This window comes from Vidua macroura, chromosome 30, assembly GCF_024509145.1.
Source record: "Vidua macroura isolate BioBank_ID:100142 chromosome 30, ASM2450914v1, whole genome shotgun sequence".
Lineage (NCBI taxonomy): Eukaryota > Metazoa > Chordata > Aves > Passeriformes > Viduidae > Vidua > Vidua macroura.
In genome coordinates this window covers 2,234,048-2,259,355 of record NC_071600.1, presented here as the reverse complement: position 1 = coordinate 2,259,355, position 25,308 = coordinate 2,234,048, and the positions used below count along the sequence as shown (strand labels likewise).

The 25,308-nt window shown below is 52.3% G+C and overlaps 2 pseudogenes; one reads left to right on the top strand and one right to left on the bottom strand.

Moving 5' to 3' along the window:
- LOC128820667 (uncharacterized) overlaps nucleotides 1-25,308 on the bottom strand; it is a 2,212,279-nt pseudogene that overhangs the window by 1,071,342 nt on the left and 1,115,629 nt on the right.
- The window catches only part of LOC128820669 (uncharacterized), a 1,091,286-nt pseudogene that overhangs the window by 950,749 nt on the left and 115,229 nt on the right, over nucleotides 1-25,308 (top strand).

Below are 25,308 nucleotides of genomic sequence, written 5' to 3'. Positions count from 1 at the left end.
AGGCTGGATCCAGGGCCCAAATCCAACAAGGTGAGGTTTAACAAGTCCAAGTGCCGGGTCCTGCACTTTGGCCACAACAAGCCCTGCAGCGCTCCAGGCTGGGGACAGAGGGGCTGGAGAGCAGCCAGGCAGAAAGGGACCTGCAGGGACTGATGGACAGCAGGCTGGACATGAGCCAGCAGTGGGCCCAGGTGGCCAAGAAGGCCAATGGCTCCTGGCCTGGATCAGGAATGGTGTGGCCAGCAGGAGCAGAGCTGCTGTGCCCCCAGCTCTGCACACAGACATTGCTGCTGCAGCTCCAGAGAAGGCAACAAAAGGGCAGCTCTGCAGAAAACTTTGCTGGGAGATCCTTAAGTTCCTTTTAAACTACCAAGAGTGCAACCACTCACTGACAGTCTGTGGCCACAGGGAAGGTGGAGAGAAACAAAATGAGAAATTGCACAAAAAAATGACATGTCTTTCTGGACAAAATTTAAAAAACAAAACAAACAAAATTGTCCTCTAAAATGAAACCAACAAGAAGTAACAAAGATGAGTTTTATTAGAAGTGATTTCCAGAAACTGGCCAGCAGTTTAATGTTCCTGAAAGCATCCAGTCATCAGTCTCCTCACTGCAGCCTTGAGCTCCTGGTTCCTCAGGCTGTAGATGAGGGGGTTCAGGGCTGCAGGCACCACCGAGTACAGAACTGACACTGACAGATCCAGGGATGGGGAGGACATCGAGGGGGGCTTCAGGTGAGCAAACACTGCAGTGCTGACAAACAGGATGACTACGGCCAGGTGAGGGAGGCAGGTGGAAAAGGCTTTGTGCCGTCCCTGCTCAGAGGGGATCCTCAGCACAGCCCTGAAGATCTGCACATAGGAGAAAACAATGAACACAAAACATCCAAGTCCCAAACAGGCACTAACAGCAATTAACCCAAGTTCCCTAAGATAGGATTTGGAGCAGGAGAGCTTGAGGATCTGTGGGATTTCACAGAAGAACTGGCCCAGGGCATTGCCATGGCACAGGGGCAGGGAAAATGTATTGGCTGTGTGCATGAGAGCATTGAGAAAGGCACTGGCCCAGGCAGCTGCTGCCATGTGGGCACAAGCTCTGCTGCCCAGGAGGGTCCCGTAGTGCAGGGGTTTGCAGATGGACACGTAGCGGTCGTAGCACATGATGGTCAGGAGAGTAAGCTCTAATGAGATGAAAAAGACAAAAAAAAAAGAGCTGAGCAGCACATGCTGTGTAGGAGATGGTGCTGGTGTCCCAGAGGGAATTGTGCATGGCTTTGGGGACAGTGGTGCAGATGGAGCCCAGGTCGCTGAGGGCCAGGTTGAGCAGGAAGAAGAACATGGGCGTGTGCAGGTGGTGGCCGCAGGCTACGGCGCTGATGATGAGGCCGTTGCCCAGGAGGGCAGCCAGGGAGATGCCCAGCAAGAGGCAGAAGTGCAGGAGCTGCAGCTGCCGCGTCTCTGCCAGTGCCAGCAGGAGGAAGTGGCTGATGGAGCTGCTGTTGGACATTGGCTGTGGCTGCACATGGGCACCTGTTCATGGAGAAAGGACAGTGAAGAGTTAGAGGAGTTAACTGTAACCAAAACCAAAACCGTTTCCCATACAGCATCCCCTGGAACACACACGGATATAAATCTGTGTTTAAGCGTTTTGGGGTTTTCTTTACATGCTCCCCAGTATTTTTCCTAGTATTCTTGGATATCAAAATCTCCACATTTCTGCTTTCGCCAGGGAGAACAGAGTAAGTTGTGTGATGCAATGTGATGAGAGGATAGTGGGGGGAGATGGTCTGTCATTTTGACCTGTTCACAGTTTCTCTGGGCTTTAACCTCTCTCAGGTGGAGGGAGATCACTTTCACCTACTTCCCCTAAAATGTTACCAGGTACTGCTGAGAGCAGATGGATTCACCACAGCCCAGCTCCACATTTGTAGCCAAGGACTCACGTTGCTCATTTCACCAACCCAACAGCATTTTCAGTGTCACAACACCTCTGCCTTTCTCCATGAATTTGTAACTCAGAGATGCTCTAGGACAGGTTTGAACCCTGGATTGAAGCTCCCAGCTTGGACTGAAAATCTCAGGGATACTTCCAAGTGTCCTTCTGATGGCACTGGATGAAGGGAGGTGCAGCTCCTTCCCTGGCTGCACTGCCAGCATTGCCCAGAGCCGGGCACTGGGGACAGCTGTGTCACCCTGAGCCAGCTGTGCCCCCTGCCAGAGCCCCCAGTGCCGGGCAGCTGCTCCCAGCCCTGTGCTCTGCAGAGGGAACTGGGCCCGGGGCTGCAGAGCTGCCCCACGGCTCTGCTGCAGCTCTGCCTGCACAGGAGGGGCTGCACGCCTTGGAGCCCCGGCCCTGAGGGCAGAGGCTTGGCTGGGGGCACAGGAGGGAGGGGGCTTGTGCAGAGGGAGGGGCTGCACTGGAGGGGATCCTCTGCACATCTCTAAACTCTCCCTGCCACAGCATTTCTGGGTTTTGTTTTCTCTCCTTCCCTGACCTTCTCTCTGCTTCCTGGAGATTTTCCTCCTGAGGTGTTTCCCTGTGCCTGATCTCTCTGTGCCAGCACTCACAGACCCCAAATCTCTGTGCACTCTCCTTGGCCTGACAGAACCCTTCCTGTTTGCAGGGCACTGGCTGGGGGCAGGTTCTGTTTGCAGCTTGGAGAAAGGACAGCTCAGACTGAGCCTGATGGCTCCAGCAAAGGTGATGCTGGTGCTGTCCATGGGCAGAGTGGCTGCAAGCACATTAGGGATCTCCTGTGAACCTGTACATCACTAAAGGTAACAGTTCAGATGTCTCAGGCACTTGACAAAATGCATAATTTATAATTCTTAATCAACCTTTAATATTTATCCCTTTATCCCATCCATTTTCCAATAGCAGGAAACTGAATACGAAGTCTTAGGAAATTCCCTATTTTTTATCAAAATCCTTATCTTGGAAATATTCTATGACTGATCAGAACCCCTCAGCATCTCAGAGCTTCATGAGCATTTCACCTGCCCTGCACCAGAAATACTCAGGATTGTACTCACAGGGTCTGTGGGCATTGGGATGTTCCAGCTTGAGGAGATCACTGCAGGAGCTGCAGCTGCATTGTCCTGCAGCCAGAGGTTCCTGTGCCAAGGGCTGGCAGTGATTCTGCCCCAGGCACTTCTCAGCACCTTCCCAGCCCTGACTGATTGAAGCTCTCTGTGCCTCTGGGCTGTGCCCGCGCTGGCTGCAGGCAGTGCCCCAGCCCTGCTGGGCTGGGAGAAGAGCTGCTCATCCAGAGAAATGTGCTTTTGAAGCTCTGCTTGCTTACCAGCATCACCCTCTGTGCCAGGAGCCCGGCCCAGCTCAGCAGCACAGACACAGCACAAGGACTTGAATGAGCCTCTGGGGCTTTGTGCTCAGGCCCTGAACATCAGGCCCTGAGAGGCAGCTGCAGAAACCTCTCCAGAACTCCCAAGTCAGAATCCAACTCCAAAGTTTCTTTGACTTTTAATGGGTCCCAGTGAGGGACACGATTGAGAAAGTGTCCTCAGGCCCCAGGCAGAGCAGAGAACTGGAGGCACTGATGACAGGTGGGGACAAAGAGAAGCCAAGTCTTGGTGGCCTGGGGCACAGCAGGGTCTGTGCCACCAAGGGCTGTCAGGAGACACCTTGTCCTGAGGCCCTGGGGCCTCCTGGCACAGCCCCAGCCAGGCTGGGCACTGTCAGCCCCTTGTCCTGCCCTCAGCATCCCCCCCTAGCCCACATCCCAGTGGCCTCAAGGATCTGCTGGAAGGAGTCCCTGGGGAGCCTTGCTCAGGAATGGCCCTGGGGGCTCCACAATGCTCCCAGGCACTGCAGGTTTTTCAAAGGACTTTGCCTTTGGCTTTTGCCTTGCAGTCTCTGAGAGCTTTCTGCAATCATGGCCTCCAATTATCTGCTGTAATTAGTCCCTGGAGAGGCTTTGTCAGGAACAACACTCAGTGGGGCTCATTAATGCTTCAAGGTACTCAGTTATTTTAAGGTACTTGGTGTTTCCCTTAGGATACAGACTCTGTGAGAGGTTTGTGCAATCATGGCCCCAATTATCTGCTTTAACGAGTCCCTTGAGAGCTTTGTACTGACACTCAGTGGGGCTCATTAATACTTTGAGATAGTCAACTTTTGTAAGGTACTTTGGATTTTCCTTTCCACACTGAGAGGTTTTTGTGCCATTTTGAATCTCTGAGAGGTTTTTGTGCCATCCTGGCCTCCAGTTCTCTCCTCCAAGGAGTCCATGAGGAGCCTGTGTTGGGGACGGACCTCAGTGGCACCCATTAATGCTTTGAGACACTTTGGGTTTTTCTTCTGCCTTGGACTCCTGGAAAGGTTTTTGCAATCTCCTCTCAGGCCCTGAGGTTCCAGGGCTCAGCTCCAAATGCACCACGGGGTTCATTAGGATCAAGCAAGTCCTGACAAACCATGGCTCTGCCTTGATTTCCCTCTGGTCTGGGGCAGTTCATCAGGAAGTTTCTGTAGTGATTTTGTTTCAACAATGTGAGATTTCTTGGCCAATGCATCAATTATTGTGGTGGGTTCAGTGCTGACTAATTACCAGTGCACTCACTAGAATATACTTACATATTTCCTGCTCTGAGATAGGATTAGGAGAAAAGCAAAGTAGGCTCAAAACTTTCAAACGTTTTATTAATAGTAACTAAAAGAAAGAGTAATAAGAGTAATAAGAATCCTCTCTCCATACAACCTGACAATGTAAAGAGACAAAGCCTAAAATTTTCAGTCAGTTTACCACCTCTAGAATAGTCTTTCTTCTGTTCACTTAGGGAGAGAAGTTCCTCTTGTTCATGTTATGGAGACTTCTCCACAAGAAAACAGTTATCTCATGGCTTTTCATTTCCACGAATAACAGCTGCCTGGAAAAATCTGCAATCGTGAAGTCCCTCCCATTTTTCACAGCTTTCCCCACAGCTGTGTTTATGGGCCATGTCAGCTTATGGGGTATTGGTTTACAGATGAGCTGTTTAAGAGCAAAGGTTCTCTTAATTTATTTCTGAAATCATCTTCATCTCTGGGAACAGAGGCCTTCTTCTCTCCCTGAGGGCACAGGTTCTCGTCACTCTGCTCTCTTTCAATGTTCAAACTTCTCATGGGATCACAGCTACTGCAACATTTGCTTACTTTAACATGGAGGCCTTTGCTGAACAAGTCATCTCCCCATTCTTTTCAATGCATTATAGGGAAAAAAGAGAGTCTGATGTATCAATTCCATCCTTCTCCACAGCTTTCCCAGAGGATTTCAGCCCCAAGGTCAAGGCATCTCCTCATCCCTCCCATCTGGGACTCAACTTCCTCTTCACTGACCTGGGTGTCTTCACGTTGCTCCTGTGTGTGCCTGCACTTTGTCCTTTTCTCTCCCTGGAGGGAGGATGGAAGCACGGGAAGAGTCAATATCTCAGGCGGGGCCTGCAGATGGTTGCGTGAGCCCGGCCGGGCTGGGTCCTTGCGGCCGGAGCTGTTTTCCCATGGAGGTTTGTGCAGCGGCTGCGCTGGGGCTGTGTCAGGCTGGGCGGCGCTGGGGGCAGGGCCAGGATCTCAGCAGCCAGGCCAGAGCAGAGCAGCAGCACGGCCGGGGCCGATGGCTTCTCCTGGCCCTGCCCGCTGGTTGCGGGCCAAGCCCAAGGGCGGCAGAAGCTTGGCCGAGCCGGCCCGGCCCGGGGCTGCTCCTGGGGCCCGGCGGATCCTGGCTGGGCCCGGGCTGGCGGCGGGGCAGGGCTCGGCAGCGGCCAGATGTCAGCAAGCGCAGCCACGGCCCGGCCCGGCCTCGGCCCCGCGGCCTCCCCTCCCCTGCCCGGCAGCCGATGGGGCCTGGCGGGCTCCCTGGGAAGGGGCCCGGCCCCACGGCAGGAGCCGCCCGGCCCGCCCCGGCCCAGACGGGGGCTGGCCCGGCCTTGGCACCTCTGTGCTGGCCAGAAGGGAAAGAGACCCAGCCAGGCTTCTTCCCCTTTAACTTGTGTCTTCACAGAGGCGTGTGCAGCTTCCTTCATGGTTTAACAGATTGTCAGTTCTCACAGCTAATTACTGATTGGTTTTTTGTCTGACACAAAGGAAACGTCTAGCAGCTTCTCTCAGGACATGACTTCCATGTTGCAAAACCACCACCACAGCACAGAGCACAGAGCTCCTTTGTCCATATGTAGTGGTCATGTGCCTGAGGCCTCAGAACCCCATCTTGGGAGATCTCTGGGTGCTCTCCAAGGTGTTTTCAAATGAAAACATTCAGCTTATAGTCTAAGAAAATCACCAGACGACAGGGCCAGCCTGACCTGTCTGTCCTGGCTGCTTTTGTCTGGGAGCATTCCTGGGATATACGGAATTTGGGAGGCCAAATTCTAATCTTGGCCATGGTCCCTTGGCAAGAAGGATGCTTTTTTCCATAGGAAGGAAGGAACAGAGCCCCAGTGTTTCAGGGGTAGATGAGATGTGATCACAAGAGGCCAAGGCCAGCTGGAGCTGGCAGGTTTTGTTCTGAGAAATACCCTTAGAAATAGGAAGTTTTTTAGGCAGGATAACCAATTTTAGCAATGGGCATCTGAAAAGAGGGACAGTTCTTTTCCATAGCAAGGAAAGCATGGAGCCCCAGTGCTCCAGGAGCTGATGAGAGGCAGCCCTTGGCATTCCAGCATCAGCCAGACCTGTCAGGTGGCCCTGGGAGGCCAAGCCAGCCAGACCTGTTCCATGTTCCCTCGGTTCCAGGGGGCCCCACAGTGTCCCAATGGTCCCTTGCTTCCAGGAGGCCCTGAGGTGTCACAATGCCCCCTTGGTGACACGAGGCCCTGAAGGGTCCTCATGGTCTCCCTGCTTCCATCAGGCCCCACAGTGTCAGAATGGTCTCTGGGTCCATGAAGCCCCGCTATGTCACCATGGCCCCTTGGTTCCATGGGCTCCAGTGGTGCCACAATGATCCCCTTGGTTCCATGAGGTCCCCACAGTGTCACAGGGATCTCCATGGGAAGGAAAGAACCGAGCCCCAGTGTGGCAGGGGCAGCCACCAGAGGCCAAGGCCAGCCAGACTTGACGGTACTGGCAGAATTTGGCTGCGAACAGCCCTCAGATATAGGGAATTTTGGAGGTCAAATCCCAATTTCAGACATGGACACCTGGAGGAGAAACATAATTCTTTTCCATGCAAAGAAAAGCATGGACCACCGGTGCTTGAGGGGCAGATGAAAGGCGGCCATCAGAGGCCTAAGGCAGCAAGACGTCTCTGTCCTGATAGCTTTTGTCTGAAAGCAAGCCTTGGATATAGGGAATCTGGGAGGTGGGACCCCAATTTCGGCCATTTCTACATAGATAAGAAGGACAGTTCTATTCCATAGGAAGGAAAACACTGAGCCCAAGTGTTTCAAAGACAGAACACGAGAGAGATGGGGCTCCTGGGAAGCCAAGCTAGCCAGACCTGTTTGTCCTGGCAGCTTTTGTCATGGAGGGATCTTTGGATATATGGAATTTGGGAGAAGGAATCTCAATTTTGACCACAGACACCTTGAGAAGAAGGGCAGTTCTTTTCCACAGGAAGGAAAGCACCGAGCCCCAGTGTTGGGAAAGTAAGTGAGAGGCAGCCCCCAAGAGGCCAAGGGCAGCCAGACCTGTCTGTCCTGGCTGATTTCACTGGGGAGCAATCCTTGGATGTACAGACTTTTAGAGGTGGAATCCCAATTTTGGCCATGGGCATCTGGTCAGGATTGGATGATTTTTTGGTGCAGGAAAGAAAAGCATGAAGTCCAAGTGTTCTGGAAGAAGATGAGAGGTGGCCACCCTCAGGCCAAGCCAGCCAACCTGTCTCTCCTGGCATCTTTTATCTAGGGGCTATCCATGGACAGAGGGAATTTTGGAGGTGGAATCTCAATTTTGGCCGTGGGTGCCTGGACAGGAAGATGAGTTCTTTTCATCAGGAAGGAAAGCATAGAGCCACAGTGTTTCTGAGGCACATGAGTGCCAGCCCTCAGGAAGCCAAGACCAGCCAGACTTGTCAGTCCTGGTAGCTGTTGTCTGGGAGCTGTCTGTGGATATAGGGAATTCTGGACACAGTTCCCCAATATTAGCCATGGGTGCCTGGTGGAGATGGATGGTTTTTTCCATCAGAAAGAAAAGCACATGGTCCCAGTGTCTCAAAGGCAGATGAGAGGTGGCCCCCAGGTGGCCAAGGCAGCCAGACCTGTTCCATGTTTCCTTGGTTTTGTGGGACCCCACAGTGTCACAATGGTCTCCTTGGTTCCATGAGGCCCTGGAGTGTCACAATGTCCCCCTTGCTTCTGCAGTGTCACAATGGCCTCGTGCTTCCATGAGGCCTTGCAATGTCACAATGGCTTTGTGGTTCCACAAAGCCCTGATGTGTCACAATGGCCCCTCGGCTCCACGCGCCCTCGCTGTGTCACAACGGCTCCTCTGTGACACTGCGGGCTCCACAAGGTCACCACGGACCCTTGGCTCCTCGGGGCCCCCGAGTTCCACAATGGTCTCCTTGATTCCATGAGGCAGCACAGTGTCACACTGGCCCCTTGGTTCCATGAGGATCTGGAGTGTCACACGGGTTTGTGACATTTGTCCTTGCTGCCCCTCAGATCCCACTGCCCCACAAACAGCCCCGAGCCACCCGTCAGGGACAGGCCCTGCTGTGCCAGGCTGGGCTCAGGGTTTGGCCTTTCTGCTTCCCCCAGCCAGCCCAGGCCTTGCTCAGCATTGCAGTTCTCTGCTCTGAGCCTTTGGCTCCCTGCAGTCCTGGCCTCAAGGAGCTGCTCTCACCAGTCCCTGGGGAGCCTTTGGCAGTGCCTGCCCTCAGTGGGGCCCAGTGATGCTCCAAGGGACTTGGAGTTTTGCTTCTGACTCCTTGAGCAGCTTCTTCTGCCTTCTCTCACTGCCTGAGGGTCCTGAACTCAGCCCCAAATCCACCGTGGGGATCATCAAAATCCAGAAAGCCTTTGGGGGCACCATGTCTTCCTTCAATGGTCTTCAAATCTCCAAGCCTTGTGAAGCTGATTGGAGTCAGTCTCAGACTGGGTTAAGGAAGAAGATTTCAAAGTGCACCTTTTCTTTAATCAAGTGAGTATTTTTTTATTTTCCAGTTCAGAGAAGAGCTGATAGAAGCATTCCCCATGTGATCTTGATGCTGAATGTCTCCTTAGGAGGTCTGGGCATGTAGAAGAATGAGCCCCTTGAGGGCTGACCCTGTTTGGACAAGCTGCTCCTCAGCCCCAGCCTCAGCATGTCTGACATGGCCCAGCTGGCACTGACATCCCTGTGCCCTGCAGCAGAACCTTGTCCCTGAGCTCTGCAGCTCCATGTCCCAGCCCACTGCACCGTGTCCCACCTGCTCTCCTCAGGGCTCTGCCTGCACACAGGCCCAGGAGAAGTTTTCCTCTTGGGAAGGAAAGAATGGAAAAGCCTGAGCAGGTTTCCTGAACAACAAACCCCACTCAGGAAGCACCTGCTCAGTACAGGCTGCCTGGAATGGTGTCACCTTTCTACAAGGGACAGTGTGACCAGAAATGATCTCTGGAAGCAGAATTCTCTGAGTCTCCCAGCTGAATTCTCTGTCCCTGTCCTTTCCCTGGATCTCTGTGGCAGATGGAAGCTGCTGCTGCCATCCTCACCTTTAATCTCTCTTTTGAATGCAAACAGATGTTCCCAGCTGTGTTAAGCAGGTGTTGCTCAATGTTTCTATAAATCTTTTGTGTTCCCCAGGGAACGAAGGGGCCATTTTGGCACTGAGGGGGTGACGTGGAAGCAAGGAGTCAATTGTGACCCTGGGGTCCCATGGAAGCAAGGGGCCATGGTGACACAGCAGGGCCACGTGGATCCAGTGATCCATTGTGACACTGTGGATCCAAGGAGACCATGGAGACACCCCCAGAACCTCATGGAACCAAGGAGCCCACGGTGACCCAGCGGGGCTGCATGGAGCCAATGGCCCATGGTGACACTGCCCATCCAAGGAGGCCATTTGGACACTGCGGAAGCTCATGGAGCCAGGTAGGCCATTGTGACACTGAGGAACTTTGTGCCACCAAATATCCATGGTGACACAGCAGGGCACCACGGGAACCCAGGAACCGCTGTTGGCAGTGCGGAAACTCATGGAACCAGGGGCCCTTGTGGCACTGCAGAACCAACACAGCTGCTGCACCTTGTCCCCTGGCCCTGCACAGCTCCTTGGGAGGCACGGCAGGAGCAGCACCCTGGGAGCCTCGGGAATGCCCCTCTGGCATCCATGGCACACACTCCCAGGGGCTGGAATTCCAGTTCCCAGCCAGGAAAAGATCTTCCTACCCTTAAAGGCAAAGCTCTTATGGAAGAGACAAAAGCCAAGTGGAGCAAGATCCTACAGTGACATTTCACTGCCAGCCTTCAAAACTTCAGCCATGGTGGTTGTAGCTCTTGGATTGGGAATGAAATCAGGGTAGGGCCTTTGGTGGGAGCTGCCCTGGGTCAAGGGAGACACTGAGAGAGAAACAGAGCAGGCAGAGAAAGGCAGGAGAGAAAGGAGGACACAAACACAATCAGCTGAGAAGGTACCACTCTGAAAAACATACCAGAACTGACTGAAAATGAATGGGACAGGAATTAAGAATTCTGAAAGTTTTATTTACTATCAAAATATATCCCACACACACAGTCCCACAGAAACCTGATCCCACACCCTCAAATTTGGATCCCATTTCTCCCCATCTCCTTCCAAGCCCATCTCACCCTGGAGGCTGTGCAATCGAGTAATTTCAGTATGGGACTGAGTTTTTCTGAGGTGGGAACAAGCCAATTTGATGTGGACTTGTGCCTTTTTAGGGTAAGATTGAGTAGTTTTCAGTGGGACTGAGTGCTTTTGAGTCGACAGACCGATCCCTCTTGACTTTTGGAATGCAAAGAGATGGAGAACACTATCTGAAATCCCCAAAGTACCTAAAAATCTTCCAGAATATGTCCCCAAAGCATAAATTCCCCCTGAAATACCTGTGAAATGGTGGGACTAGAGACATTTGTGATCAATTTCTTTCTTTGTAGTCCTATTTCATGTGGTTTTAAGGGACGAAGATAAATCACAAAAAAATTAGGGCCAAACCAAAAGGATAGCCAGACAGGTAGCTTCCCAACATGGATCACATGGAATGTGGGTCACCAGGGCTCTGCCAACGTCGGTCCTCCAATGGGGGATGGAGTAGGGGCAGTGCACGAAGCTCTTCCTGCAGTTGGGGCACTTGCAGGGCTTCCCTTACCAGTGGGTCCGTTGGTGTTTGGTCAAGTTAGAGCTGCTGGAGAAGCTCTTCCCACACTGGGGACACTCATAGGGCCTCTCCCTAGTGTGGATGCGCCAGTGGGTGACGAGCGTGGAGTTGTGTTTGAAGCCCTTCCCGCAGTCAGGGCAGAGGAAGGGCCTCTCCTCGGTGTGAATCCGCTGGTGCTAGAGGAGATCTGAGGTGGTCCGAAACCTCTTCTGACACTCGGGACACTCGTAGGGCCTCTCACCGGTGTGGATCATTTGGTGGATGATCAGTTTGGACCTCTGGGTGAAGCTCTTCGACATTCCCCACATTTGTATGGCCTTTCCCCAGAGTGGATGTTCTGGTGGCGGATCAAGTGGGACTTCTGACGGAAGCTCTTTCCACATTCCCCACACTGGTAGGGCCGTTCCCTGGTGTGGATCCTCTGGTGCTGGATCAGGCTGGAGCTTCGGCTGAAGCTCATCCCACATTCCCCACACTCGTAGGGCCTCTCCCCGGTGTGGATGCGCCGGTGCTTGACGAGGGTGGAGTTGTGCTTGAAGCCCATCCCGCAGTCAGGGCAGCGGAAGGGCCTCTCCTCTGTGTGAATCCGCTGAAGTACAAGGAGATGGGAGCTGGTGTGAAACCTCTTCTGACACTCGGGACACTTGTAGGGCTTCTCCCCAGTGTGGATGCGTTGGTGGGTGACGAGGGCAGAGCTGCAGCTGAAGCCCTTCCCACACTCCCCACACCTGAAGGGCCATTCCCCGGTGTGGATCATCTGGTGGCTGATCAGGTTGTTGCTCCGTCTGAAGCTCTTCCCACACTCCAAGCACTTGTGGGGCTTCTCCCCATCATGAATCTGCTCATGGACCACCAGCTCCGGGCTCTGGCTGGAGCTCTGTCCACCTTCCTGGCACAGGGTGGGTCTTTCCTCCTCAGAGCACCCTGGGCTGGGCTTGCAGCCCCTCCTCCTGTGGGATCTCTCGGGATTTTCCTCCCTGTTGGATTCTGGCACCATGGAGCTGCTCAAAATGTCTTCTTCCACGAGGTTCTGCCGTGGGGATTTGTCCTCCCTGGTCTCCATCCTCATCTCCTCCTCTGGGACAGGAAGGACAAGGAGAGGATGGGATTTGCCTCCGTGCCAGAGGGAAGGGGAAGGAGATCCCCCCAATGCGTCCCCGGCAGGACGGCGTCGGCAGCGGGGTTGTCCTGCAGCCAGGGGCCAGGCTGGGCTGGGAGATGGAGCAGGAGAGAGGGGGAAAGAGGCAGGGACTTCCTCCTCACTTGCCTGGGTGTCCCGGGACATCTTCCTCTTCCTTGCCAGGGAGAGAGTCTATGCCAAAATTACAATTTAATCAGAAAATTAAGCTCAAGGCAATGATCCAGAAACACTGCCTTAATCTGACAGAGTCAGGATAGAACCTGACACCCCGTTGGCCAGGGTGGTGGTAGCAGTCTGATGAAATGGTGGCTGCAGTCCTGTTGGAGTGATGAACGTGATTCTGTCAAAACAGTGATCCTATAGAAGGGTCTGGTCTTCCTCTGAAGGTCCAGTGGTGCTTATGGAGCTCTTGTCCTCTGGGAATCCAGTAGGCAAGGTGCTCCTGGTGTTGCAAGGGTGAGATTATATGCAGGCAGGAATGCTTGGTTCCTCCCCCTGGGCGGAGCATCCCACAATGGGATGATGTAATTTTATCAGTCCTGCAGTGACACTCAATGGCCCATTAACAGAAGATGGCCCCTGGAGGGCGTTATCAGGGCTGAGTCATGGCAGAGATAAAGAACACTGCCCCACCTGTTTATCACAGTTCATGAAGATGGTGACTGAAAACACACTTTTGGTTCCATCTTACATTGTCACCTGAAACAGGGAGGCAATCCCTGCTCGGGGTGGGGGGTGAACACCACCCCCTTTACCCAAACTGGCTCAGGGGTAAAACCCCCACCCTGGGAAGGCCCCGCACACAGGGGACAATGTCACCCTTGCCCTGCCCCAGGGGAGGTCTCTGTCCCTGTCACTCCCTTGCTCTCCCCTCTTTGCTCTTTCTTTCCATCTCTCTCTCTACCTCACATTTACTGTTCAATAAAATCCACTTGGGATTTGGTCTCATTAGCAACTTAACTGGGGCAGAGGCATCTCTCTAAAAATTTTATTAACCAGATGGTGGCATTATTTTGGCTCAATGAGTTTAGGGCACTGTTGTCTGACCCCAAGTGCCTTTGACAACAGCATGGTTCCCTTCTCTGAGCAGATTGTGGCTCCTTCTAGAGGAACTTTTGGAAACTTGGACACAGCTTCCTCTGAGGGCCTTTTGGGAGAACTTATGAGGAAAATGGCTGTTGTGGGTGCCCAGTGTAAATAACATATTTTGTTGTCCTTCTGTCCTGGTTTAGGACAAATTAGGGGAAAACAACTCCAAAGGAGCCCCTTATAGGAAACCAAACCCTCCGCAACTTCCCCCCACCACCGGGTTCGGGAGGAATTTCTTCAGAGGGGAAGTGGAAAAAACTTGTTTATTAAGGAACGACAAAAAACACTCCCCAGCACTAGAGAAATAGCCCGAGATGACAACAGATGTTTTCACCAGTCCAAGGGGGTTGAGCTGTATCTCTCTTCGCCACATCGCAGACCCCGGGGGAGCTCCTGCCCGGAGTAGTTCCGATATCTTCGGGGGGGGGGGGGGGGGGGGGGAAGGGAACAACGGAAACCGGGGAAAAAGGAAAAAATGGTGAAAAAGCAAGCAAGCGAAAAGCAAAGAAAAAAGAAAGGAAAACAGAGCTAGCAAAGCAGGCAGCCAGCAGCAAGCAAAAGCAGCAAGCCAAAAGCCAAGCAGCAAGCCAGCCGTGAGCCGGGGCGGGGTGGGAAAGACAAAACAAACTGAGAGCAGGGAACAGAAACCACGATTGGGATAATGAGCATGAAAATGTCCTGTCCCCACGACATTCCACCCCTTATCCCATATCGTGAACATGTTACTAAACTTCCTTCCAGCCTGCTCAAACCTTCCACACTTACACATTCTCTTCCATTCTTACTTGCTCTGACTTTCGACATTTACACATTTCCTTCTGTCCCATGTCTGTGTGGTGTAATGTACAAACAATGGCAGTAACATCCAGCAAATTGAGATGTTTGCATATGAGTCTCACCCCACAATCAGGTCTCCCTGAGGTACACATCGTGTTCTTCCATCTTTCTGCATTATCCACCATGTGCAACCTGGTCCCTGAGCAAAGACAATCCCACGAATGTGTTTGTCTGTACTCGAGGCAGAATTGATCCACACTGTCCTCCCTAACAAACCTCTGATATGTGCCACTGGGACTTTATCTCCGTCTACTATATTCAGGGACTCAGACTGGGCAGGACCTGCTCGATTGGTGGAACCTCGGGTGTTAACTAACCAGGTGGCCTTTGCCAAATGCTGCTCCCAGTTTTTGAAAGATCCCCCAGCCAGTGCTTTCAAGGTGGTTTTTAACAGTCCATTGCATCTCTCCACCTTGCCTGCAGCTGGTGCATGGTAGGGGATGTGGTACACCCACTCAATGCCATGTTCCCTAGCCCAGGAGTTGATAAGGCTGTTCTTAAAATGAGTCCCATTGTCTGACTCAATCCTCTCAGGGGTACCATGCCTCCAAAGGACCTGCTTTTCAAGGCCCAGGATGGTGTTACGGGCTGTAGCATGAGACACAGGGTAGATTTCCAACCATCCCGTGGTGGCTTCCACCATTGTGAGCACGTAGCGCTTGCCTTGGCGTGTCTGGGGCAGTGTGATGTAGTCAGTCTGCCAGGCCTCCCCATACCTGTACTTGGACCACCGTCCCCCATACCATAGGGGCTTCACTCGCTTGGCCTGTTTGATGGCAGCACACGTCTCACAGTCATGGATAACCTGAGAAATGCTGTCCATGGTTAAATCCACCCCTCGGTCTCGTGCCCACTTATAGGTGGCATCTCTGCCCTGATGGCCTGAGGCATCATGGGCCCATCGCGCTAGGAATAACTCTCCCTTGTGTTGCCAATCTAAATCTATCTTTGACACCCCTATCCTTGCAGCCTGATCTAGCTGCTGATTGTTTTGCTGCTCTTCATTAGCTCTGCTCTTGGGGACATGAGCATCTACATGGCGAACCTTCACAGGTAGTTTCTCTAGCCAGGTAGCAATGTCTTTCCATTCTTCAGCAGCCCAAATTGGTTTTCCTCGACGCTGCCAGTTAGCCCCTTTCCATCTCTCCAGCCAGCCCCACAGTGCATTGGCTACCATCCATGAATCAGTGTAGAGGTAGAGCTTTGGCCACTTCTCTCTTTCAGCAATGTCCAGGGCCAGTTGAACGGGGAGGCTGAGCCCGACGGATCGCTTGAGCCCAGGAGTTCTAGGCTGCCGTGCGCTGTGCCGAGCGGGCATCCAAGCTAAGGCCGCCATCAATATGGTGACCCGCGGGGAGCCGCGGGACACCAGGTTGACTAAGGAGGGGGGATAGTGCCCAGCGTGGGAGACGGAACGCCGGACCGAGATATCAGCCGTCCAGGGAGTCTGAACTTTTAACCCTTTCCAGGAAATGAGGGCTTTGGAAAATATTGCTCCTCCTTGATTTGTAGTGGAAGAGAGACAGTATAGAGAAAGGTTATTAAATTAAATAACAGAAAGATGGTGTCCTTGGCAGTCAGGGAGAACTGAACATTTTCTAATAGAGACGTAAACAATTCGGAGGAGGAAAAGGAAAGCAAAGGCTGAAAAACCTCCTCCCCCATAACAAATTTAGCACACAGCCACAACCACGAATTATACATTCCTGGAGCCGATAACAACATTTTTATAAGCCCCTTGCAAAGTATCACAGCCAAGCCCAGCCCGATGAATATTCTAGTTAATGCCCCTCTGCTACAAAATCTACGTATTAGGGGCAATATCGGAGCTACTTCTGGATAAGAAAATAACTCCAGGGACCATAAAGCTATTAAAATTTCAAAGAACCCTAATGACCAGAAATAGAGGCAGGCTTTCACTCCAAATGACATTATAACTTTAAAAAGAGACATACCAATATTCCCACAAAACAGTTAGAGCCAAAATATTATTAGAATAAAGTTTTTTCCACTTTGTCTGGCCTTCCCCGTACGGGCCACCAAATTGTCGGGAAAGAAGATGAGTTCTGTTCTTGGACCCTTGGCCCCAGGGGAAAATGGGGGGGACTGTAGTCCCAAGATGAGAAGCTGAACTGTTGTATCTTTGGGTCCGTGGCAAAGCATCCTTAAAGGAGCCCTATGAGCAGTCTGTCCATGCACGGTGGTGAGAGCACTGTGAGATGGAAAGGAGAGGGTCACACTGGCAGATTTTCTCCGGGCGGTTGCCATGTGTGACAGGGAAACACAGGGTGTGGCAACTGTGTTTCCTGGGGGGTCTGTGGTGCAAGAGAGACTTCTCTCTCCCTTGATAGTTTGAGTATTGATTTTCTGAAGGGTGGTAATTTGATCAGGAATCCCGGGTGATGTTTCATGGTGGGTGTTTTTGGAAATTGGGAGGAGGAGGGGTGTTTTAAAAGGTCTTCATCCTGGATTTAGTTTATGTGTTTTTTGTGTTAGTAGTAGTTTAATAAAGTTTTTTTTCCCCTTTGTTATTAAGCTTGGGCCTGCTCTGCTCTGTTCCTGATCACATCTCACAGCATTTATTTAGGGAAGGTGCATTTTCATGGGGGCGCTGGCATTGCGCCAGTGTCAAACCATGACATTCAGGAATGGGATTCCCCCATTTCCTGCTCCCGCTAAAACCGTGCTGCCGCTCGCTGCCCTCCCGCCTCCCATAGAAAGCACAAAAGGCAATGATCCCGGACTGGGATAAGAACAATTTACTTGGAACAGCAACAAGACAAGGAACAAACAGGAACAGAAACAATACTGATAACAGAATGGATAAGAAAAACTATTTACAGGGAAAACTACATCACCACTGACTGGCTCTTCCCAGCCACGCATTTCCTCCTGCCTGGAACAGACACCCTTCTCCTCAGGGAGAGAGAGAGAGAGAGAGAGAGTCCCTTTCCTGCCCCTGGAAATGACCTGAGGTGGGAGTGAATGTAATGATAGGGCCATGGCCAGACCCTCATGTTCTTCAATCCCAAACAATTTCATTGGCAGGGGTAGGAAAAGGGAATGATCTCTTCCCAGCATGGATCACAGGGAACATGGATCACCAGAGCTCTTCCCAACATGGGCTCTCCCATGGGGGATGGAGCTGGAACAGTTCATGAAGCTCCTCCTGCAGTTGAGGCACCTGCAGGGCTTCCCTTACTTGTGCCTCTGTTCATGTCGGGTCAAGTGAGAGCTCCTGGAGAAGCTCTTCCCACACCGGGGACAGTCGTAGGGCCTGTCCCTGGTGTGGATGCGCTGGTGCCTGATGAGGTGGGATTTTTGCTTGAAGCTCTTCCTGCAGTGCAGGCAGTGGAAGGGCCTCTCCCCGGTGTGAATCCGCTGGTGCTTGAGAAGAATGGAGCTGGTTGGAAAGCTCTTCTGACACTCAGGACACTCATAGGGCCTCTCGCCAGTGTGAATCCTTTGGTGGACGATCAGGTAGGACCTCTGGCCAAAGCCCTTCCCACATTCCCCACATTTGTATGGCCTTTCCCCAGTGTGGATGTTCTGGTGCTGGATCAAGTGGGACCTTCGGCTGAAGCTCTTCCCACATTGCTCACACAAGTATGGCCTTTCCCCAGCGTGGATGTTCTGGTGCTGGATCAAGTGGGACCTTCGGCTGAAGCTCTTCCCACATTCCCCACACTCGTAGGGCCTCTCCCCATTGTGGATGCGTTGGTGGGTGACGAGGGCAGAGCTGCAGCTGAAGCCCTTCCCACACTCCCCACACCTGAAGGGCCATTCCCCGGTGTGGATCATCTGGTGTTGCTTCAGATTGTTGCTCTTCTTGAAGCTCTTCCCACACTCCAAGCACTTGTAGGGCTTCTCCCCATGGTGAACCTGCTCATGGACCACCAGCTCTGAGCTCTGGCTGGAGCTCTGTCCACCTGCCTGGCACAGGGTGGGTCTTTCCTCCTCAGAACACCCTGGGCTGGGCTTGGAGCCCCTCCTCCTGTGGGATCTCTGGGAATTTTCCTCCCCGTTGGATTCCTGTGCCATGGAGCTGCTCAAAACGGTCTCTGCCATGAGGTTCTGCCGTGGGGATTTGTCCTCCCTGGTCTCCATCTTCAGCTCCTTGCCTGGGGCAGGAAGGACAAGGAGAAGATGGGATTTGCCTCCGTGCCAGAGGGAAGGGGAAGGAGATCCCCCCAGTGCGTCCCCGGCAGGACGGCGTCGGCAGTGGGGTTGTCCTGTAGCTGGGGCCTGTGCTGGGCTGGGAGATGGAGCAGGAGAGAGGGGGAAAGGGGCACTGACTTCCTCTTCACCTGCCTGGCTGTCCCAGGGCTCCTTCCTCTTCCTCCCAGCATCCTCCTCCATGTGGCGAAGGTTTGGGGATGGGAAATTCTGTTCTGGGAAAAAAACAAGGGGTGAGCACATTGAGTTTTGTACTGGTTTGGAGCAAAGCAGGAGGAGCATTTATGCCAGAATTACAATTTAATGAGAAAATTAGGATCAAGGCAATGATCCAGAAACACTGGTTTAATCTGGCCGAGTCAGGATATAACCTGACACCCCGTTGGTCCGGGAGGTGGTAGCAGTCTGATGAATTGGTGGCTGCAGTCCTGTTGGAGTGATGAACGTGATTCTGTCAAAGCAGGGATCCTGTAGAAAGGGTCTGGTCTTCCTCTGAAGGTCCAGTGGTGCTGATGGAGCTCTTGTCCTCTGGGAATCCAGTAGGCAAGGTGCTCCTGGTGTTGCAAGGGTGAGATTATATCCAGGTAGGAATGCTTGGTTCCTCCCCCTGGGCGGAGCATCCCACAATGGGATGATGTAATTTTATCAGTCCTGCAGTGACACTCAATGGCCCATTAACAGAAGATGGCCCCTGGAGGGCGTTATCAGGGCTGAGTCATGGCAGAGATAAAGAACACTGCCCCACCTGTTTATCACAGTTCATGAAGATGGTGACTGAAAACACACTTTTGGTTCCATCTTACATTGTCACCTGAAACAGTGAGGCAATCCCTGCTCGGGGTGGGGGGTGAACACCACCCCCCTTACCCAAACTGGCTCAGGTGTAAAACCTCCACCCTGGGAAGGCCCCGCACACAGGGGACAATGTCACACTTGCCCTGCCCCAGGGGAGGTCTCTGTCCCTGTCACTCCCTTGCTCTCCCCTCTTTGCTCTTTCTTTCCATCTCTCTCTCTACCTCACATTTACTGTTCAATAAAATCCACTTGGGATTTGGTCTCGTTAGCACCTTACTTGGGGCAGAGGCACCTCTAACAATTTTGTTAACCAGATTGCAGCATTATTTTGCAGAGATTTTAGGCGCTATTGTCTGACCCCAAGTGCCTTTGACAACAGCATGGTTCCCTCCTCTGAGGAGGTTCTGTCTCTTTCTGGAGGAACTCTTGGAAACTTGGATGCAGCTTCCGCTGAGGGACTTGTGGGAGAACTTATGAGGAAAATGGCTGCTGTGGGTGGCCAGTGTAAAGAACATATTTTGTTGTCCTTCCTTCAAAAGTTTGTTAAAATCCCTGGAGGAAAGGGAGCAAATGATACCAGCAAGACTGACAAGGATCATTCACCACAAGTTGAGGAACACAAGGCTGCTAAAAGTCCTACAAAAAACCCAGCTCAAGTAGCTAAATTCCCGAATAACTCCCCAATTCATAGGTTTGAGGGCTTTGCCAAATGTGAGAATCATTGTTTTCTTCGTCCCTGTCACCTTTGTGACAGATACACAGAGCTTTCCCTTCCTTTTAATAATCTGTATTGGGCCAAATTTCTACTTTTGTGTTATCGGAACCTGCCTGCAGCTGAGCTGGAGCTGTGCAGGAACTGATGAATTTTGGAATTGCCACAGAATTGCTTCTATTGTCAGTTTATTCATGTTTGGGATTTGTTTGCGTTTCCATCACAAGTGACTTGTGGGAAGAGCAAATATTCCTCAAGGCATTTTTTGTAGGATTAAGTGTGATTTCTGCCGAGTCTATTTTGTCCAGTGCCCGGGGGATGCTCACGGGGTCTCTGTGCCTCTTGCCCAGGGGGATGCCTTGGAGGGGCTTGGATGGGTTGTCTCTTCTCCTGTTACCCCTGGCCATTTCCCTGTCACCCCAGGCCATTGCCCAGGGGGTCTCCATCTTTCTCACTCCAGGGAATGCCTGGGGGGTTCTCCCTACTGCTCACCCCTCTGCCAGGGGAGTGCTCCAGGGAGTCTCTGTCCCTCTCAGCCCAGGGGGTGCTCAGCGGTGGAAACAGGGTATTTTACAGGGTAAATGTTACAGGGTAGAAATCCATTTGTATTTAGGTGAAATGTGCTGCTTTGAATCATTAGTAGCTGGCCAGCATAGGTAAAATACGCTGTTTAGTCTGCTAGTTCTGCTGCTGAAATGCAGATGAAAAATTTATCCCCTCAAATCCTGCAAGGAGTTGTAGAGACTGTATGTTTATTACAGCGCTGGGCACATGTGGGGATTGTTCCCCTTCAAAGGACATGCACGCCCCTGTGTAAGAGACGGTCCCAAGTTCCCCTCATTTTTGCCACACGTTTGCTGCAGTGGGAGAGACTGAGATCCTGGAGGCCCCGACTGGAGTTCCGGCTTGGAGAGGTGGATGATTAGTTTTGCAGGTGTATTTGCTGTACCACCTCAGACCACTGCTTCGAGCAGGGCCTGGCAAGGATCTGGCAAGGAGCGGCTTGTTCTATGTGCTTACACCTGTTTCAGGATACCTGCTCAACCCATGAATTTTCCCACCTCTTGGCCAAATGAACTTTCTGGGGGAACTCTGGTGATCTCCCACAGAAGACCCCTCATCTGCCTCATGACCACTGTGACGGATGGAGATTGAAGCCCCTCCCAAGGATTGAGACTGAGACCCTTACCACAGGGAGGAGGGCTGACCTGATCAATGCGAGATGTTTGCCCAGGTGTGGGCGATGGACCAAGAGACAATGGCTCTCGCTCACGGCTGATAACATGACCTGTTCCTTCTCGGTGCCTTCAATGGACATTCATTGTTCCCCCCTTCCACAGAGGACTATAAAAGACCCCTGAGATAACCAAGATTTTGAGATTCTCCCCGATGTGACAAAATGGATCTCCATTGTTCAGACCAGTGAGGATTTCGTCTGCTTTGGCAGCTATAATCCCTTTTCCTGTCTTTTTCTTTCTATCCTTTATTTCCTTTCTGTCCCCTCCATTGCTTTGCTGTTGGCACTATATAATAAAGGTGCATTTGCTGTGATGAAACTCATGATCCCCGTCTGTTCGCCTTTTTGCCCTCCTAGGATTGGTAAACAAGCCATCACAACACCCCGCTCCTCCAAGAGGATTGTGACATTCCCTTCGCAGGCAGAGTCCCTTCCTACCCCAATACTTGCGGGATTCTGTCAGGGACTCGCTTCCCTTTCCTTCCTCCCTCTGCTTCCAGCTGGAAATGTGCTGGGAAATGCCTGGCAAATCCATCTTTGGTGCGTGCTTTGGGAGCTCACACAGCTGCTGCACCTTGCCTCAGGAATGCCCCTCTGGGATCCATGGCACACGCTCCCAGGGGCTGGAATTCCAGTTCCCAGCCAGGAAAAGATCTTCCTGCCCTTGAAGGCAAAGCTCTTAACAAGGAGCAAGACGCCAAGTGCAGCAAGATCCTACAGTGACATTTCACTGCCAGCCTTCAAAACTTCACCCATGGTGGTTGTAGGCCCTGGATTGGGAATGAAATCAGGGCAGGGCCTTTGGTGGGAGCTGCCCTGGGTCAAGGGAGACACTGAGAGAGAAACAGAGCAGGCAAAGAGAGGCAGGAGAGAAAGGAGGACACAAACACAAACAGCTGAGAAGGTGGCACTCTGTAAACAGAACTGCAACTGACTGAAAAGGAATGCGATGGAAAGAAGTAATATTGTAGCTTTATTTCCTATCAAAATACAATTTCCTCCCTTTCTCACAGACCTCCTCCCAGTGTCATTCAGCAGGGCTGTCAGAAAGTTCTTCATTCTGAGTGGATGTTCCAGGCTGCAGCCACAAGGAAACAGGGAATGGGGACTTTCCTGCTCCGGGGGAGTTTGACATCCTCAGCTGAGGAGAGGAGGAGGACAGCTGGGCTTCACCCTTCCTTAGGAAAAGGCTGGGTTGGGGGGAAAACGCTCACCATGTCTGCAGCTGCTCCCACAGGGATGTGAGGGCTGATCCCAGAGCCCCAAGGGTCACATTGAGGGCTGCCCTCAGGGAATGCTCGCCTGTTATTGAGGGGCAGCGTGGGAGCACCTGGATCTCGGAGCACCCGGATCTCGGAGCACCCAGCTGCCCCCCATGTTTGGAGGTGCCTGAGGAGGGCTGGGACGATGCCAGGGACATCCTGCAGTGACATCCCCCCTGTCTCGCTCTGCGTGCGCTCAGTCCCAAACCTGACCCTGATCCTGGTCTCAATCTCACTCCACGTTTAGACACACTCACAGTTCTGTATTTAATCTCATCCCAGTGCCAGACTCGTCTAGCCCCAGACCCAATCCCAACCCCAGCCCTAAAGCCAATCCCATGTCTAGCTTAACCCCAATCCCAGCTCTAATCCAAATCTCAGTCCCAGCTCCAACCCCAGCCCCAATTCCAGCCCCTTCCTAAATCCTCAGTCCAAACCAAATCCCAGGTTCAGCCCTTCTGGGGGTTTGGGGGTGTCTCTGTCCCTCTGACCCCGATGATGTTTGGGTGGGGTCACACCAGGGCTGAGAGGGACAGAGACCCCCCCGGCCTCCCCAGGGATGAGAAGGTCGGAGAGCCCCCCCAGCCCCGAGCACCCTCAGTGTGAGAGGGACACAGAGCCCCTGGTCCCCAGCCCTGCACAAGCATTCCCTGAGGACAGAGGATGGAGACCCCCTGAGCATCCCCCAGGGTGAGGGGACAGAGACTCCCTCAAGCACCACCTGGCACAGGGGTGAGAGGAGATGCCCCCAGGCATTCCCTAGGGTGAGAACAATGGAAACCCCATAGGGAATGGCCCGGGGTAAAAGGGACAGGGATAACTCCCCCAAGCCCCTCCCAAGCATCATCCAGGGCGAGAGGCACAGAGACCCCTCGAGTATCCCCTGGGCACCAGACAAAATTAACTTGGTAGAAATCAAACTTAACCCTACATAAAATGCCTTGAGGAATATTTGCTCTTGCCACAAGTTCCCAAATAGGAAAAAACTGACAATAGAAGCAATTTTGTGGCAATTCCAAGTTTCATCAGTTCCTGCACAGCTCCAGCTCGATGTTGGAAGGTTCTGAAAAAAAAAAAAAAAAAGTGGAAATTTGGCCCAATACAGATTATTAAAAGGAAGGGAAAGCTCTGTGTAGCTGTCACAAAGGTGACAGGGACGAAGAAAATAATGATTCTGACATCTGGCAAAGCCCTCAAACCTATTTGGGAATTTAGTTACTTGAGCTGGGCTTCTTGTAGGACTTGAGTAGCCTTGTGTTCCTCTCCCTGGGGTGAATGATCCTTGTCAGTCTTGCTGGTATCATTTCCTCCCTTTCCTCCAGTGATTTTAACAAACTTTTCAAGGCAGGACAGCAAAATATTTTCTTTACACTGGCCACCCACAACAGCCATTTTCCTCATAAGTTCTTCCACAAGTCCCTCAGCGGAAGCTGCATCCAAGTTTCCAAGAGTTCCTCCAGAAAGAGACAGAACCTGCTCAGAGGAGGGAACCATGCTGTTGTCAAAGGCACTTGGGGTCAGACAATAGTGCCCTGAACTCACTGCGCCAAAATAATGTAGCAATCTGGTTAATCAAATTGTTAGAGAGATGCCTCTGCCCCTATTAAGTTACTAATGAGACCAAATAGGATTTTATTGAAGAGTAAATGTGAGGTAGAGAGAGAGATGGAAAGAAAGAGCAAAAGGGGGAGAGCAAGGGAGTGACAGGGACAGAGACCTCCCCTGGGGCAGGGCAAGGGTGACATTGTCCCCTGTGTGCGGGGCCTTCCCAGGGTGGGGGTTTTACACCTGAGCCAGTTTGGGTAAGGGGGGTGGTGTTCACCCCCCACCCCGAGCAGGGATTGCCTCACTGTTTCAGGTGACAATGTAAGATGGAACCAAAAGTGTGTTTTCAGTCACCATCTTCATGAACTGTGATAAACAGGTGGGGCAGTGTTCTTTATCTCTGCCATGACTCAGCCCTGATAACGCCCTCCAGGGGCCATCTTCTGTTAATGGGCCATTGAGTGTCACTGCAGGACTGATAAAATTACATCATCCCATTGTGGGGTGCTCTGCCCAGGGGGAGGAACCAAGCATTCCTACCTGGATATAATCTCACCCTTGCAACACCAGGAGCACCTTGCCTACTGGATTCCCAGAGGACAAGAGCTCCATCAGCACCACTGGACCTTCAGAGGAAGACCAGACCCTTCTACAGGATCAACCCTTTGACAGAATCACGTTCATCACTCCAACAGGACTGCAGCCACCATTTCATCAGACTGCTACCACCACCCTGCCCAACGAGGTGTCAGGTTATATCCTGACTCTGTCAGATTAAGCCAGTGTTTCTGGATAATTGCCTTGATCTTAATTTTCTCATTAAATTGTAATTCTGGCATAAATTCTCCCCCTGCTTTGCTCCAAACCAGTACAAAACTCAATGTGCGCACCATTTGTTTTCTTCCCAGAACAGAATTTCCCATCCCCAAATTTTTGCCACATGGTGGAGGAGGCTGCAAGGACGAGGAAGGAGCCCTGGAACACCCAGGCAGGTGAGGAGGAAGTCAGTGCCCCTTTCCCCCTCTCTCCTGCTCCATCTCCCCCATGTCCTCCATGGCCCCTGGCTGCAGGACAACCCTGCTGCCGACGCCATCCTGCCGGGGACGCACTGGGGGGATCTCCTTCCCCTTCCCTCTGGCACGGAGGCAAATCCCATCCTCTCTTTGTCCTTCCCCCCCCAGACCAGGAGCTGAGGATGGAGACCAGGGAGGACAAATCCCCACGGCAGAACCTCATGGAAGACGCCATTTTGAGCAGCTCCACAGCG